Source organism: Petaurus breviceps, unplaced genomic scaffold (genome assembly GCF_028583685.1).
Source record: "Petaurus breviceps papuanus isolate PSGF00001 unplaced genomic scaffold, PetGlider_PUasm1.0 90752, whole genome shotgun sequence".
NCBI lineage: Eukaryota > Metazoa > Chordata > Mammalia > Diprotodontia > Petauridae > Petaurus > Petaurus breviceps.
Window position 1 is genome coordinate 14,589,589 of NW_027187336.1, and position 16,261 is coordinate 14,605,849.

The 16,261-nt window shown below is 34.4% G+C and overlaps 1 protein-coding gene across 4 annotated transcripts in view; it reads left to right on the plus strand.

The window, feature by feature from the left end:
- HNMT (histamine N-methyltransferase) overlaps positions 1-16,261 on the plus strand; it is a 162,041-nt gene that overhangs the window by 26,116 nt on the left and 119,664 nt on the right. The window lies entirely within an intron of this gene.

The following is a 16,261-nucleotide window of genomic DNA, read 5'->3' on the forward strand; positions in this document are numbered from 1 at the left end:
GGAAATGACAGCACAGAAATGTAGTAAAAGAAAATTTAAGTGGGTATAGTATTCTACTAGAGTGTTAGCACATCATCTTTTGGTCACTTGTTTCCTGGATATTCGATATCTACATCTGGTTAAGTAAGTAGACAAGGTTCAAAGAGAAGGTGAACATGAAAAAAAAGTGCTTAGTGAGGTATTGATTCTGCAAATCTCTTACTGTGTGTGTGTGTGTGTGTGTGCGTGTGTGTGTAACTATAAGACTTCCAAGTAGAAAGTATCTGAAATGCATGCCTTAAGTGCCACATGCATGATTATCAGGAATCTCAATTTTCAGTGATACTTAGTTCTCAGCCTTCACTCTCATGCTCTTTGAAGCCCCAGAATGATGGGGAGAGAGAGGATTTTAGATTCTCAAAGGCCAGGCCAACAGAATATAGGCCATACTGCTAAACTGGGAAGGCTTCAAATATGGGTCTGGTGATATGCCTATCATATGAGGATCAATCAGCCTGTCTAAATTCTGATAGGCTTATCACAAGGTTGATCATAAAATGAGGATTTTTTTGACAATGGAAACTCTTAAAGATCTTTTACTAAATCATTGAAATCTGGGTCATTGGAGAGAGTACATTGGAGTACTCACAGTGATAAAAATTGATGATACTTAAGAGTAAACTCTTCAGAAGAGAGAAGGGTGGGGGAGGGGAGGGGAGTAGAAGGGGGGAAGACAGACAGAGAGAGAGATAGAGACAGAGAGGAAGAGATGAACTATGCTAAGACCTGGAGATACAAATACAAGCAAACAAGACAGTTCTTACCCTCAAGAAACTTATATACTAAAGGGGGACAACACATAAAGGAAAGTTGGAAGGGGGCTTGAGAAGAGGCAAGGAAGCTAGTAAAGAGCTGGGGAAGAGGTAGAAGAGAACAGCATGAATCAAAGTGTGAGTAGGTAATGTATTACTGGGAATGTCCCAGGGAGGGAGTCACTGATCAGGAGCATGGAATCTTAGGGTGGAGGTTTCTCCAGGGTAGAAAGGCAGCTGACAAAGAGGGAAGGTGGGGGGTGGGGAAGGAGAAAGAATATAGGTAGGAATAAGCAGGGGGAAAGAGGAGGAGGAGAATTCTAGACAGTTAGTGAGGTACTGGGCAAACAACGCAGACTGGAATTGTTTTACTGCATGTATATGAATTTAGTTGTAAGTTTTACATACTATTCTTCAACCTCTCTGAATATTGAGGGTTGAGGTGAGAGGGATTTATTTGGAAGACATCTAGGAGAAAAATAATAACTCTAGTAGATTCTAACAGTGGTCCTTGAGAGCTTAGTTTTGCTGTCACATGGGAAAACACCTGAACGCTAGGTATTTTGTGCTGCCTTTCTTTCAGTGAGTGAAATTGGGTATACTGAGAGTGAAGAGACTCATACTTTTGGTCTAGACCTGTGATTTTATTTATCTAGGGAGTTCTTGTAACTTCCTCTACCAACGCAGACTATTATTAACCCTTCTGCTATTATTCTCTTGGAGCATTGTTGTCTGGGGGCAATGAGATAATAAGTGAAATGACTAAAGTCACATAGCCAGTATTTATCATAGGTTAGACTTGAACCCAGGCCTTCCTGACTCTGAAGCCAGCTCTCTATCCATTACAGAATATTTATTCTCAAGTAGTCTCTTACATATTTGAAATACTCAACTATAAAAAAATCAATTTTGGGGCACCTAGGTGGTGCAGTGAATAGAGCAACAGCTCTGGAGTCAGGAGAACCTGAGTTCAAATCTGGCCTCAGACATTTAACACTTACTAGATGTGTGACCTTGGGCAAGTCACTTAGCCCCAATTACCTTGCCTTCCCCCCTCCACAAAAGCAAAAAACAAAACAAAACAAAACAATTTTACTCCAATTGAGTTATAAGGTAGTTTTTATTATAGAATTCCCAGTATTTTTTTTAAAGTCCTTTACTGGAAATGTTCCTTTGAAGTGCCCAGCAGAAATTATACACCAAAGCCCCCTAAACCTGCTAGAAGGGGACCCCTACCAGGGTCCCTGGAAATCACCTAATAGGCCACAATAGTGAAGGAACTTTTCACCTGTGTTGCTAGAAACATACCCCAGAAACAAGTCTATTCTTGTTAGCTACCCAAGACTTTACTAGAAATGGCACTCCGCCTTGGAACCATATTTTGTTGATTAGCAACACCTAGTTCTATAAAAATGCATCTTTCCGGAGACTCGATTCTGTCTTCCCTATTGAGGAGGCAGTCACTGCAGTTAATAAACACTCCTATCAAATTATAATTGGCTTTGCTGTCATGTCCATTTCATTTGTCCATTTCACCTTCACATGAAATCATTATTCAAACAACTCTATGTATGATCTCTACCTTCCTAATTATATTTCAACCATCAATAAAAACTAGTATTAAAATTAACTCGCATTTTCATAGGCTGGGCAACAGCAGGAGGCTGTCTAGGAATATATCTGTCAAGAGGAGGAAGCCAAGCTTAGACAGAAAATTTGGCCCAGAAAACTCACATACAGAAAGCAGAATGTTGTCTTCACTAAGTGTTCCCAGGGGCAAGCACTCTTTAGAGTATTCTATGAACAAATCCATAAGAAAACATGGACTCTACTGAAAGCACAATTTTTACAGTAGCAATATTGTAAAGATAAATTTGAAAGACTTCAGAATTATGACCAAAGCCAATTTCAGAGGACACAAGTGTACTATATACTTCTTGAGGGGAGATGATGGACTCTTTGCTCCAAATAAATGTATTCCTCAACAATGAAATAGTTTCCATTTAACTTAGAATTATGTCCAAACCCCATTAACATGAATTATATTTTATTCCTTAATTGTATATTGAATAAAAAGTAAATTCAAATAGAAGCTAAAACATAAAAACAAATTAAACATATTGATCAAACTAATAGTATTTATAAAAATATATACATATGTACGTGTTTATGTATATATGTATGTCTATATATTATATGCCCACTCCTGAGAAATAGCTTGCAGTCAGGAAGATCTAGGTTCAAGTCTTACCTCTGATACCAGCCAGCCATGTGACTCTGAGCAAATTATGTCACCTTCCAGTATTCCTAAATAACTTCTGAGACTATAAGTGGCAGTTAACATTCTTCATTGATGGAGTAAGCTCTCTCACTAGGAGTTTTCTTCACCCATGAAAACATACATCTGGTAGTTATTTGTATTATAGTAGAATTATTCAGGATAAGCAGAGCAATTATTTTTTAGTAAACCAAAAATTTCCCATTTGAGCGTTATTTTTTGAATATAGTTGAATGTCAGGGCCATTTTAATCAATAACTCTCCTATATTACAGGTACTGTGCTAGATACTTGGCATATAAAGACAAAAGTGAAATAGGCCTTTCCCCAAAAAGTTTATAATCTAATTGGGGAATACAATATGTAAACACATAGGCACATACACAATAAAATGGTAGATAATTTTTGGGGGGAGTAGGCACTAGAAGCTGCAGACATCAGGAAATGCTTCATATGTAAGATGGCATTTATACTGAACATTGAAGGAAGCTACAGGTTTTAAGAGGCAGAAGTGAGGATGGAGTGAATTCCAGTCATGGAAGAAAGTCACTACAAGTAATAGTTTGGCCAGACTATGGTGCAATGTGAAGGTGAACAATATGTGATAAAGTTGGGAAGGTGGAATGGTGGTAAAGGACTTTAAATTTCTGATTAAATTTCATATTTTATCCTATAGGGAGCTACACAAAGTATATTGAGTGAAGGAGGAACATCATAAGTCCTGTGCATAAGGAAAATGACATTGGCAGTTGTGTGGAAAAAGAACTGAATAGTGAAGAAACTTGAGATAGGAAGACCTGATAGGATGCTATTACACTAGTCCCAGAAGGATAAATGAAGAGAAGGAATGGATATGAGAGATTTCATAGAAGTAAAAAATAAAGGCAGCTAGGTGGTATAATGGATAGAAGGCTGAATGTAAGGTTCAAAAGATCAAATTTGACCACAAGCATTCACTAACTATGTAACTCTGGGAAAATCATTTAATTTCTGTTTTCCTCGGTTTCTTCAACTGGCAAAGAGGGGTGATAACATCAACTATCTCCCGAGGTTGTTGTGAGGATAAAATAAAATAATATCCATAAAGTGCCTGGCTAACTATAAAGCCCTAAATTAATACAAGTTGTTGTTGTTATGATGACACAACTTGGGATAGATAGGACATATGGGGTGAGTGAGAGTGAGTTGAGGATGGACCAAGTTTCTTCATACTCTATGGATCCAGACCTTTATAGAAAGCCTAAAGACAGTGTTTATGATCCAGTGCAAGGCACTTCCCCCCAACCCCCACCCCCATATTCACATGTGTTGTCACTAACCAGCTGTGGCTGCCATTCATTTATTTCTGTGTAGTATGTGGGACATAACTTTTGTGGATGATTATCAAGGAGATAAATGCATATCAAAAGGAAATGGTTCTCTTTTTGTATCTGTTCTTTTTCTCAAAAGCTATCCTGAGAGTCTCCTCTTTTTCAAAATAGATATTCAGGGGAAACAAGACATAGCTCATTGTTGCTTCAGAAAATTCACTTACTACAAAATAAATGTTTTCTTTCTTTATTTAAAGACTATTATTGGTATTTTTTCTTACTGCATAGTTATTTCCAGGTATATCCCTACCTCCCTCCTTTATCCTCAGTATTGACTCTTTCTTTAAAATAATGAAAAAGTTAGGTAAAACCAGTTGATCCAGTGGCCAACATAGAAGTCTTTACAGTTTTCCATTTCCATAGTCTCTGCTAAGAGGAAGGAGGCATGCCTCATTGGTTGTTCTCTGGGAACAAAATTAGTCATTCCAATGACTTAAAGTTTATCTTTCTTTTTAATGTTATTTTCACTAAGTATTTGTTATCAGTCAATCAGCAAGGATTTTTGAAGATCTCATATACCAGGCACGGTGCTAATCCCCGAGGATAGCAGTTCAAATGTGAGACAATCCTTGCCATCATGAAGCATCATCTCCTGAAATGACTACATTATTGTAGTCATTATGTATATTGCTCTCCTTGGTCTACTTACATCCTCTATATAAGTTAATACAAATCTGAATTCTTCATATTCATCATTTTTTATAGAACAATAGTACTCTATTACATTTATATGCCGGCGTTTGTTCAGACATTTTGAGATTTGATTTTAAGATATATAAGACTGAGTTAGGTGACAGTACTGATTAGAAATACAAGAATAAGAATTTGTAATAAAACATTTCAAAATAATGATACTGTTTCTTTGAGCTTATGGACTGAATATTTGTGGTCCAGCTTGATCAAATGTATTCCAGAGTCCAACAGTGTGACTCCAAGACAATGAATCACTAAATACCAGACTGCTTCCTCCACCCAAACTCTAAACCTGTCTCTTCACATCAGTATCTACATGCAGTTTTGAAACATGTCCTGAAGTAGGAGCCTACACTAAAACTTGTTATAATAACTGTGTAGGTAGAGGATATGGCTTTAAAAAATGTGCTCATTCAGTGCCCATTTTTACCAAGTATTTTTGAATCTCATTCAAGAATGAATTTTTTTCACACTTACTTTGTAGTAAAGAAGCAAAATATTGTGAATTTCCTTTTTTAATGGTCGTGTTAGATCTTCCACAACTCTGCAGAAATCAAGAAATGTGGGAAGCAAATATATAACATGGTGGAAAGAACAGTAGGTTTAAATCTAGGCTCTGCCATTAACTATGACCCACAGTCATCTGGGAAAGTCACTTTACCACTCTGGGACTCTTTTTTTTTCTTACATTTCAAATGAAAATTTGCCTTAGATAATTTCTGAGGTTGCATCCAGTGCTAACATTCAGTAATTAACTAAACAAGAATTCAGAGTAACTAAGAAGAATTCTCCCATCCATTTTCCAAGAAATCCCTAGTCATTGAGGGACATGCCAGTAATGTGCCTAGATTATAACATAGTGCTAAGAGGTATCTAATAGAGCACATAACTTCACAGAATAGAATAAAGAGAGCCACACTGGATTCTGAGAATGGTAAGGTAAACACAGAATCATGATTTTCACTGTGGTTCCTTATGTAAAATATCGTTTTTCAGCTAGTGTGAGATTCACTAATTTTTAACAAGTATTCAGTGATATGTCCTCTTAGTGCTATTTGCATGGGGAAACTATTTCATAAATCCTTCCCTTACTCTGTAGCATATTTTCTAAGATAGTATAACTACAAAATTGGTTATTGCCAAAATATGATATATATATATAATATAAATGCATTATTGTTTATTTAAATACATGAGAAATGCAGTTGGGTCAAATTTCTATCAAATCTCACTATTTACAACTTAAAAACTATACATATAAACTACTGACTAATAGTACCAACATTTGCTATTAATTTATATACCAATTTTAAGGCATGTAAAAAAATAAAAGGACAACTTATCCCAGAACTCAAAACTTTGGAAAGCTATTAGAATCTGATTATAGATTAATAATAGAAGTATAACCAAAAACGAAATAGACAGCAAGAGATGGGAGGAAGAAAAATAGATATTTGATAAAAAGAAATAAAGTAATGATGATTCAGCAAAAAAAAATTATGGTGATTAAAGGGCACAGAAGAGAAGGTGTAAGAAGGGGATAAAAAGAAAATAACCTGTGCTTTGATCTTCTAATTGCCATATTTTCTAGCCCTCCTCTACACATATAAACTTGACTATCGTAGTCTTTTGGTTTTTATTTTTTCATATTATCTCTATAGTGATGGAGGGAGAAAAATGGAAAAAAATAGAAACATGCTAACTCCATCAAATTCTTAAGGGGATTTGTCTAATCTTCTCTAACCAACCCCAGTTCCTTCAACAGATCCTCACTGGCATGGCTGTATTAATGGAGCTCATGATCATATTAATATTTTGAATCCATATTTAACTTAAAGTTCGCTAAAGAACCAAAACATCAGTTGTGGTTGGAGAATTCTGGGAAGATGGTGGAATAAGGCAGGAAATTATGTGGCTCTCCTAAATTCCTAAATGAGTAGATTAAGGAATAGAAAGGTTAGGGGTGAGGATAAAGGAGGGATTCTAGAAAGGGGTATGGATTAGGGAGGCAGTGGTTAGAAGTCAATTAGACATTTGAGGAGGGATGGAGTGAAATGAGAGGAAGGGAAGAATAAACAGTGCTGAAAAATAGGATGGAGGGAAATGTACAACTAGTAATTATAACTTTGAATGTGAATGAGTGAATTTACCCATAAAATGGAAATGGATAGCAGAATTTGACAACATGTTGTTGACAAGAAACACAGTTGGAAATGAGATATACACATAGACTAAAAATAAAGGGCAGGAGTAGAATTTATTATTCTTCAGCTGATGCAGAAAAAGCAGGGATAGCAATCATGATCTCAGAAAAAATTAAAACTAAAAATAGATTTAATTAAATGTGATAAAGGTGAAAATACATTATGATAAAAGGTACCACAGATAATGAAGTAATATCAATACTAAACCTACATGTACCAAAAGTTGTGGCATGTAAATTTTAAAGGAAAAGCTAAATGAAATACAGATGAAAACAGACAGCAAAACTATAAGAGAGAGGACTTCAATCTTCCCCTTTCAGAACTAGATAATCCTAACAAACAAATAAATAAGAAAGAAGTAAAGAAGATTAATGGAATCTTAGATAAACTAGACATGATAGACATATGGAGAGAGGTGAATGAGTATAGAAAGGTTTATACCTTTTTGCTCAGCAGTACATGGTACCTTTAAAAAAACTGACCTTACATTAGGGCATAACAACTTTTTAGTTAAATACAGAAAAGCAGAAATATTAAATTCATCCTTTTCAGATCATAATGCAATAAAATTATATTTAATAAGGGACCATAGAAATACAGATTAAAATTAATTGGAGACTAACAAATTTAACTTAATCTGTGAGTAGGTTAAAGAACAAATCATATAAAAAATAAATAATTTTATTAAAGATAATGATTATAATAAAATGACATATTGAAACATAGGATATGCAGCAAAAGCAGTAATCAGAGGAAAATTTATATCTATAAATGTTTATAGTGATAAAATAGAGAAAGAGCATACCAATGAATTGGGTATGCAATTAAGAAAATAGAAAAATAACAAATTGAAACTCCCCAGTTACACAACAAATCAGAAATGCTAAAACTTATAAGTGAGATTAATAAAAATGAATGTAAGAAAATTATTGAATTAATAAGTAAGACTAGATGTTGGTTTTATGAAAAAAAAACATAAAATAGATAAACCATTGGTTAACATGATGAAAAGAAAACCAAATTACTACTATCAAGAATGAAAAGTGTGACTATATCACTAATGAAGATAAAATCAAAGCACTTATTAGGAGTTATTTTGTCCAATTAAATGCCAATAAATTAAACAATTTAAGTGAAATGGAAGAATATTTACAAAACCGTAAACTGCCAAGATAAACAGAAGAGGAAATAGAATATCTAAATAAGCCTATTTTAGAAAAATAAATTGAACAGACCATAAATGAGCTTCCTAAGGAAAAAAAAATCATATGTGACCTTGGGCAAGTCACTTAACCCCAATTGCCCAGCTTTCCCTCCTCCAAAAAGCAAAAAAAAAAAAAAATCATGGCAACAGATGGATTTGTAAAAATTCTACCACACATTTAAAGATCAATTAATTCCTCTGTTATGTAAATTATTAGGAATAATAAGCAAAGAAAGAGTTCTACCAAACATCTTTTATGAAACAAATATATGTTAATATCTAAATCAGGAAGAACAAAAATATCGAAAGAGAATTCCATTAATGAATATGAATGCAAAAATTCTAAATAAACATTCTATCCAGGAGATTACAATAACACATAACAAAGATTATACATGATGACCAAGTGGGATTTATACCATGAATGCAAGGATGGTTTAACATAAGGAAAATTATTAACCTAATTGATCACATTAATTAAAAAGTTACAAAAAATACATGATTACTTCAATAGCTTCTGACAAAAAAAAACTAATATGACAAAACATTCCTATTAAAAATACTCAAAAGTAATTCTACCTAAATCGATTTATTTATTTAGTGCCATACCCATCAAACTACCACAAAAAATACATTAAACAGTTATAAAATATAATAAAAAAATTTATCTGGAAGAACAAAAAGTCAAGAACATCAAGGGAATAAATGAGAAAAAATGAAAAGGAAAGTGGACTAGGAATATTAAATTTAAAACTATATTATAAAGCAGCAATCATAAAACGTGGTGGATCAGAGGAATAATTGTAGCAGTAATCACACTAGCATACCCAGGATGGCTGCTAGCACAAGTTCTTAGATCTGCTTTAAAAGATAGCTAAGGGGCCAACAATCTTTTTTTAATTACATTCACTAGTTCAGGGGAAAAGTCTGAACTTTTCCTGAACTTTGGAGAATATACAGAGAAAACACAAGCAGAGAAATAAAAACCAACAGACAGGGTTCTGACTCCCTGAATCAGCTATATACTTACATACAACACTGGACTGAGAGATCCTTTACATATGAGCAGTCAGGGAATTCTGAAAAAAAAAATGGAACTCATAATGTTTACATGTAATCAAAAAAATAAAATGCTATTAAGTGGGGAAAAACTCTCAAAAGCTTAGCTGTAGGGCGGCCAGGTAGCACAGCAAGTAAAAGCACAGGCCCAGAGTTGGGATGACCTGGGATAGAATCTGGGCTCAGACACTTAGCACCCACCCAGAAACACCTGGCCATGTAACCTTGAGCAAGTTACTTAACCCCAATTGCTTAGGGGTGGCCAGGTGGCTCAGTGAGTAAGAGCACTGGCCCCAGAGTTGGGATGACCTGGGATCAAATGTGGGCTCTGATACTTAGCACCACACCCAGAAATAACTGGCTATTTAACCTTGAGCAAGTTAACCCCAATTGCTTTAAAAAAGAAAAAAAGCATAGCTATAAATGGACTTTTTCTTAAAATGATAAGACACATCTACCTAAAACCTTCAGCAAACATTATTTGTGAAGGGAATGAGCCAGAACCTTTCCAGTAAGATCAAGAGTGAAATAATAATACCCATTATCATGGATGGTATTCAATTTTGAATTAGAAATGCTAGCAATAGCAATAAAAGAAGAGAAAGAAACTGGATACAGAATGGCTAGTGAGGTCATAAAAATATCTCTCTTTGCAGATGATATTATGATATACTTGGAAAACCTTAGAGATTCAACTAAAAAGTTAGCATTTATGTATAGTACCAAGAAAACCCTGCAAGAAGAGATAGTGGGGGTGGAGCCAATATGGTGGTGTAAAAGCAGGAAGAGAGAGTAAGAAGTACTCCTTTAAAATAAGAATAGACTATATAAACTATCTGGGACTATATCTGCCAAGACAGACCCAGGAACTACATAAACATAATTTTAAAATACATTTTATACAAATAAATTCAGATTTAAATAATTGGAGAAATATAAATTATTCATGGATGGGCAGAATCAATATAATAAATATAACAATTCAACATAATCTACTTATTCATTTGATCCCAATTAAATTACCAAAAGAAAATTTATTGAGCTAGAAATAATAATAATAAAATTCATTTGAAAAACAAAAGGTCAACTATATCAAAGGAATTAATGAAAAAAATGTAAAGGGAGGAGGTTTAGCAGTACCAGATCTTCAACTACATTATAAGGCAGCAATTAATGAAACTATCTGATACTGACTAAGAAAGAGAAAGATGAATCAGTGGAACAAAGGAGACCTACAACAAGCAGTAGTAAATGGTTATAGTGACCTTATGTGTGCCAGAAGTAAAGAATTCAACTTTTGTAATAAGAAGATACTATTTAGCAAAAAAATTGTGGGGAAAACTGGAATGCAGTTTGGCAGATATTAGACATAGATCAGTATCTTACCCTATTTACAAAGATAAGGTCAAAATGCACACATGACCTAGATATGAAGACAGATATAAGAAAACAAGGATAACATAGAACACATTATCTATTAGATTTATTAATAGAATAATTTATGAATAAAAATGATAGAGAGCATTGTGAGATATAAAATGGGTAATTTTGATTAAATTGAATTAAATAAGTTTTGTACTAATAAAACCAATGTAGCCAAGATCAGAAGGAAAGCAGAAAACTGGGGGAAATTTTAGAGACAGTTTCTTGATAATGTTCTCTAATCTGAAATATATAGAGAACTTTGTCAAATTTATAAGAGTATGAGTCATTCCCCAGTTGATAGTCAAGTGATATGAACAGCCAGTTTTTCTATGAAGAAATCAAAACTATATGTGGTCATATGAAAAAAAAATTCTCTAATTCATTACTGATTAGAGAAACACAAATTTAAACAGCTGAAATTTTCATCTCACACCTATCGAATTGGCTAAATGATAGAAGGGGAAAATGACAAATGGAAGAGTTGTGGAAAAATTGGGACATTTATACCATGTTGGTGGAACTGTGAATTGATTCAATCATTTTGGAGAGCAATCTGGAATTATACCCAAAGGATTATAAAATTGTGTATACCCTTTGAAGCAGCAATACCACCTAGATCTGTCTCCCAATGTGATTAGGGGAAAAGGGAAAGAACATATATGCTCAAAAATATTTATAGCAGCTCTCTTTGTGGTGCAAAGAGCTGAAAATTGAGAAGATGCCCCTCAATTGGGGAAGTGCTAAACAAGTTGTGGTATATGATTGTGATGGAATACTGCTTCACTATAAGAAATGGTGAGCTGGTTGATTTTTAGGAAAACATGGAAAGACTTGCATGAAACAATGAAAAGTGAAGTGAGTAGAACCAAGATAATGTTGAATACAGTAATAATGGTATCGTTTAAATATAATTGTGAACAAATTATTCTTAATACTATACTGAAATAAAGGACCTAGGAAGGAACTTGCCATACACTTCCAGAGAAAGAACTGATAAATAAAACTACATAGTATGGTTTTACATATATTTGTAAATCTCTGTCAAATGATGGCCTTCTCTAGTGCAGGTGTGGAGGGAGAAAGGGAGATAGATAGGCAATAACAAAAAAAAAAAAAAAGAAAATTAAGAGGAAAAAAGACCAAAGACTCTTGACACAATCTGTCATCTAGTCATACTTTTTTATGCTGTATATTTATCTAATCTATTTTTTCAACCTACACATAAGATTTCACATTGATCTCTGTTCCATATCATATAATTTAGTTTGGCTTATTGTTACTATCAAGCTCTCCCATTCAAAATGTTGGTTATCCCTGCCTGCTTTGTATCAACCACAAATTAGATATATTTGCAGTCCTTTTTATTTTTTTTTTCACTTGAATATACCTCAGTGGCTATCACAGAGTAAGCACTTAAAGCTTTTTGCTAGATATGATGCACTGATTGATAAAAAATATCGAGCAGCATAAGGCCAAGTTCAAGTCCCTGGGGCACTCTACCAGAGAATTGCTTCCAGATTGACATCAATCCATTTTATTACAGCTCTGGTTTGTTATCCAACCAGTTCTGAATTCACCTGTCTATCATTATCTAGCCCCACTTCTTTGTCTTTTCCATCCATGAGGATATCATGAGAGATGTTCAGTACTTCACTGAAGTCTAGGTATATTGTGACTGTAATACTAATAACCTAGCATTTGCTGGTAAATATTTAACAATAGGCTCTCTGAAAAAATAAATGAACACACGACACACTTTTACTTTTCATCTGCATTAATAACATTTTCTAGATCACCTTCTTAAGTCTAAATAAGCAATAAAGTAATAAATAAGACTGTGCTTTGTAGTGTCTGCTGATTCCCATACTACAAATATTCATGTTGGAAATTTAACAATTGGCTCTCAAAAGCCAATGGGAGCCAACTCCAATTCATTCTTGCTAATACCTATCAGAAATGGAAATGGTCTTAGTCTGGTATGACCTGTTTTGATGAAACCATTCTAGTTCTTGATGATCGTTGATTCACTTTCTAACTGATCACAAGTCACTTTATTAACAGCAAGTTGTAGAATTTTGTCAGGAACTAAACTGAAATTAATCACGCTATAAATTGAAGAATTCACCTGACTCTTTTTTTTTTTAAAGCACCTGGATACCATTTGCATTTCTCGAGTTCTGAGGCATCTCTACTGTTTTCTCCAGTTTTTCTAAAGTCACTGATAGGAGTTTAATAATAATATCTATCAATTCTTTCAGGACCCTGTAATGTAGATTGTCTGGTCAGTTGACTCACACTCATTGAGAGGAGCTAAGTGATCTCAGACCATTTCCTTATTTGTTTGTATTTCAATGCTTAGCTAAGCAATTTTTGAATTTTATATCATTACCAATCAAAATATTTTTTTTTGGCAAAAACAGAAAACAGAGAATCAAAAGTTTAGTGGTCATGCCTCCTTTCTGACACTCTCTCTTCTAACCCAAATAGTAGTCCTAACCTTTCATTGACCTTTGTCCTGTACCTGATATACCTTTGCCCTCCTTCCACATTCATTGATGGCTCATTATGCATTTAATGCCCTTGATCCTATTCTTTATTATGAACAATATTTTATTTTTTTCAAATTACATGTAAAAATATTTAGCATTATTTTTTTCTTAAATGTTGAGTTACAAATTCTCTATCTCCTCTTACCCCACCTCCCTGAGACAGTAAACAATTTGACATAGGTTATACATGTACAGTAATGCAAAACATATTTCCACATTAGTCATGTTGTGAAAGAAAACACAGACTAAAAAAATGGAAAAAATAAAGTGAAAAAAGTATGTTTTGATCTCTATTCAAACAACATCAGTTCTTATCAGACCAATCCACTCTAGATTTATTTTTAACCTCAATTACTTTGTGTTGCTTCCTTCTTTTAAACAAATCTTTTAAAGCTATAACTTGGTCAGTGAATTCCTTGTAATATCCACATTTGTTTCTCTTTACAATTTTTCTCTTTCTATCATAAGCATTCTTTCTTGAGCCAACTCCATTCACCTTGAGCTGACTTCTATGGAGTTTTAAGTCATGGAATGCTATGTATCTTTTACCTGAGGTCTGAAACCTACTCCCCCAAATGTGGAATATATTTGAGACTATGCCAGCTTCCCTTCTCCCCATATGTAACATAAACTCTTAAGATGGCATGGTGTTTCCTCCCCGGTTTCCCAATATTTTTCAGCAAATAGTTCTTATTTGTTAGTCAGTTCTAGAAACTCCATTTGTTGCTTATTCTCCCTTGAAGAATGTAATAGTTTTCACAACAAATAAGACTTTTAGCTATTTTATTTTTATTAAAGACAGCTTCTAATATTTACTTATATTATTCAAGTTTCCCATCACTACTACAATTCACTTCCCTGATAGGTTTGTTTCCTGAATTCATTTATTTTCTCCCTTGAGCAGGGTGGTCGGTATTATACTTCCACTGCAATATTGTTGATATTTTCCCCACATCAATTCTCAGACAAAAAGTCCTCCACAGTGTTCTATTCTTCCAGTTTCTGCATTGTGTGGGTATTTACTATTGCTTCTTTAATCTGTTCTTCTTAAATAAAGTATCTACTTTGTTGGTATATAACAGCCATGAGGCACAGTCCAGCGAGTCTCAATAGTCCCTACAAGGTCAAGTTTTCCTCTTTGCATTAAGACATGTGTTTCCCTTTCTTTATTGCACATACCTGTGTATTTATGTAGAGACAAATGAGGCCATGAGTTTTGTTACAGCTCTTGTTGGTAGTGTCTCCTATAAATTACTTTGCTTCTCTACTTACATTCTTTTTCCTGTGCTTTATCTGCCACTTTCTGTGAGAACTAATGGTGCATGTATGTGGTCAGGTTTCTCCTCCGCACCTCCATTTTCTTTTAAAAACCCTTTTGATAAATTCCTGAAGTCACCAGGCTCTTCAACTAGACCATTTGTCAGGGATGTTGTAGAGAGAGGATTTCTGCTCAGGCATGGATTGGGCTGGACAATTTCTTAAATCCCTTCCAACTCTGAAATTCTAGGATACTGTAAACTTAAAAGCAGACCAGGGAAGACTAAAATTTTCTTTTCTCTTTCAGCTGTATGAGGAAATTTGCAAATTACATTGTGCTATTTTTAATGCAATTTAAAAAAAGAAATCCAGCACATAGCATATTGAAAACAAAAGTAACAACATAGTCGTACCCACTGAGAGCTGTTATAATAACGCATCAGTCAGGGAGTGTATAATGTGTATAACAGCTCATCTCAGAAGTGGTAGAGTCACAGAACTCTTACACCAGCAACATTTCTACAGCTAGTGCTTAGTGCACATTTTCTTTCAGGTGAAAAAAAAATCACTAATATTATTTTTAACCACTGCAGTGTTTATTATCCTGTAAGATCTTATTTGTAGACAGATTTCTATTCAGAAAAACAAACAGCTAGCTTTTGAATGAAAACTTTTTGAAGAAAGTTGCATTTCCATGTTGTCTTTCACTGAACTCAGGGTTCTTCCTGCCAACCTTCTGCACATGCAGTTCTATACAACGTGAAATAGTCTTTCCTTCCTTAGTACTTGGCGCCATGTCATTCATTTTGGAAATTAAACAATTAAGATACAAAGTAGTATCTTTACTATTGTCCTCCTGGATACGAAGTCCTGGATGATTTGACTCCAAATTATTTATAGCCTCCTCTCTGAGAACTCAGTATTTCAATCAACCTGGTTTACTTTCTGGCCAGCATCCTCTATTGCCTGAAATGGTCGTCTTTCTCCCTGATCTGTTCTCCATTTTTCAAAATATCTCCCATGCCTCAAAGTCCATATTAGGTTTTTGGCTACTCCATGATGCAAAAGAACCTCCCCTCTCCTATTTCCTGGACCCCTCCTTTATATTTATTGTTAAGATTTAGAAGGGGTTTTAGAGGTCAGTCAATCCAATCTTCCAATTGCACAGATGAGAAAAATCAAGAGACTTAACAAAGGTCATACAAGTGGCAAGTCCAGTTCGAACCCCCGTTTTCTAATTGCAAATCCTGCTCCTCCTACTAAACTCTTCCATGACTGTGTGTCATAGCTATCTTTCTGTCCCTAGTGCTTTCCTAATACAGAGCCTTGCGTATAGTAGGTGCTTAATGGGTATTGGTTAAGTTGAACTGATTTGTTATCTGCACACATACTGAATTATCCAAAGTGTGTGTGTGTATATATATATATATAT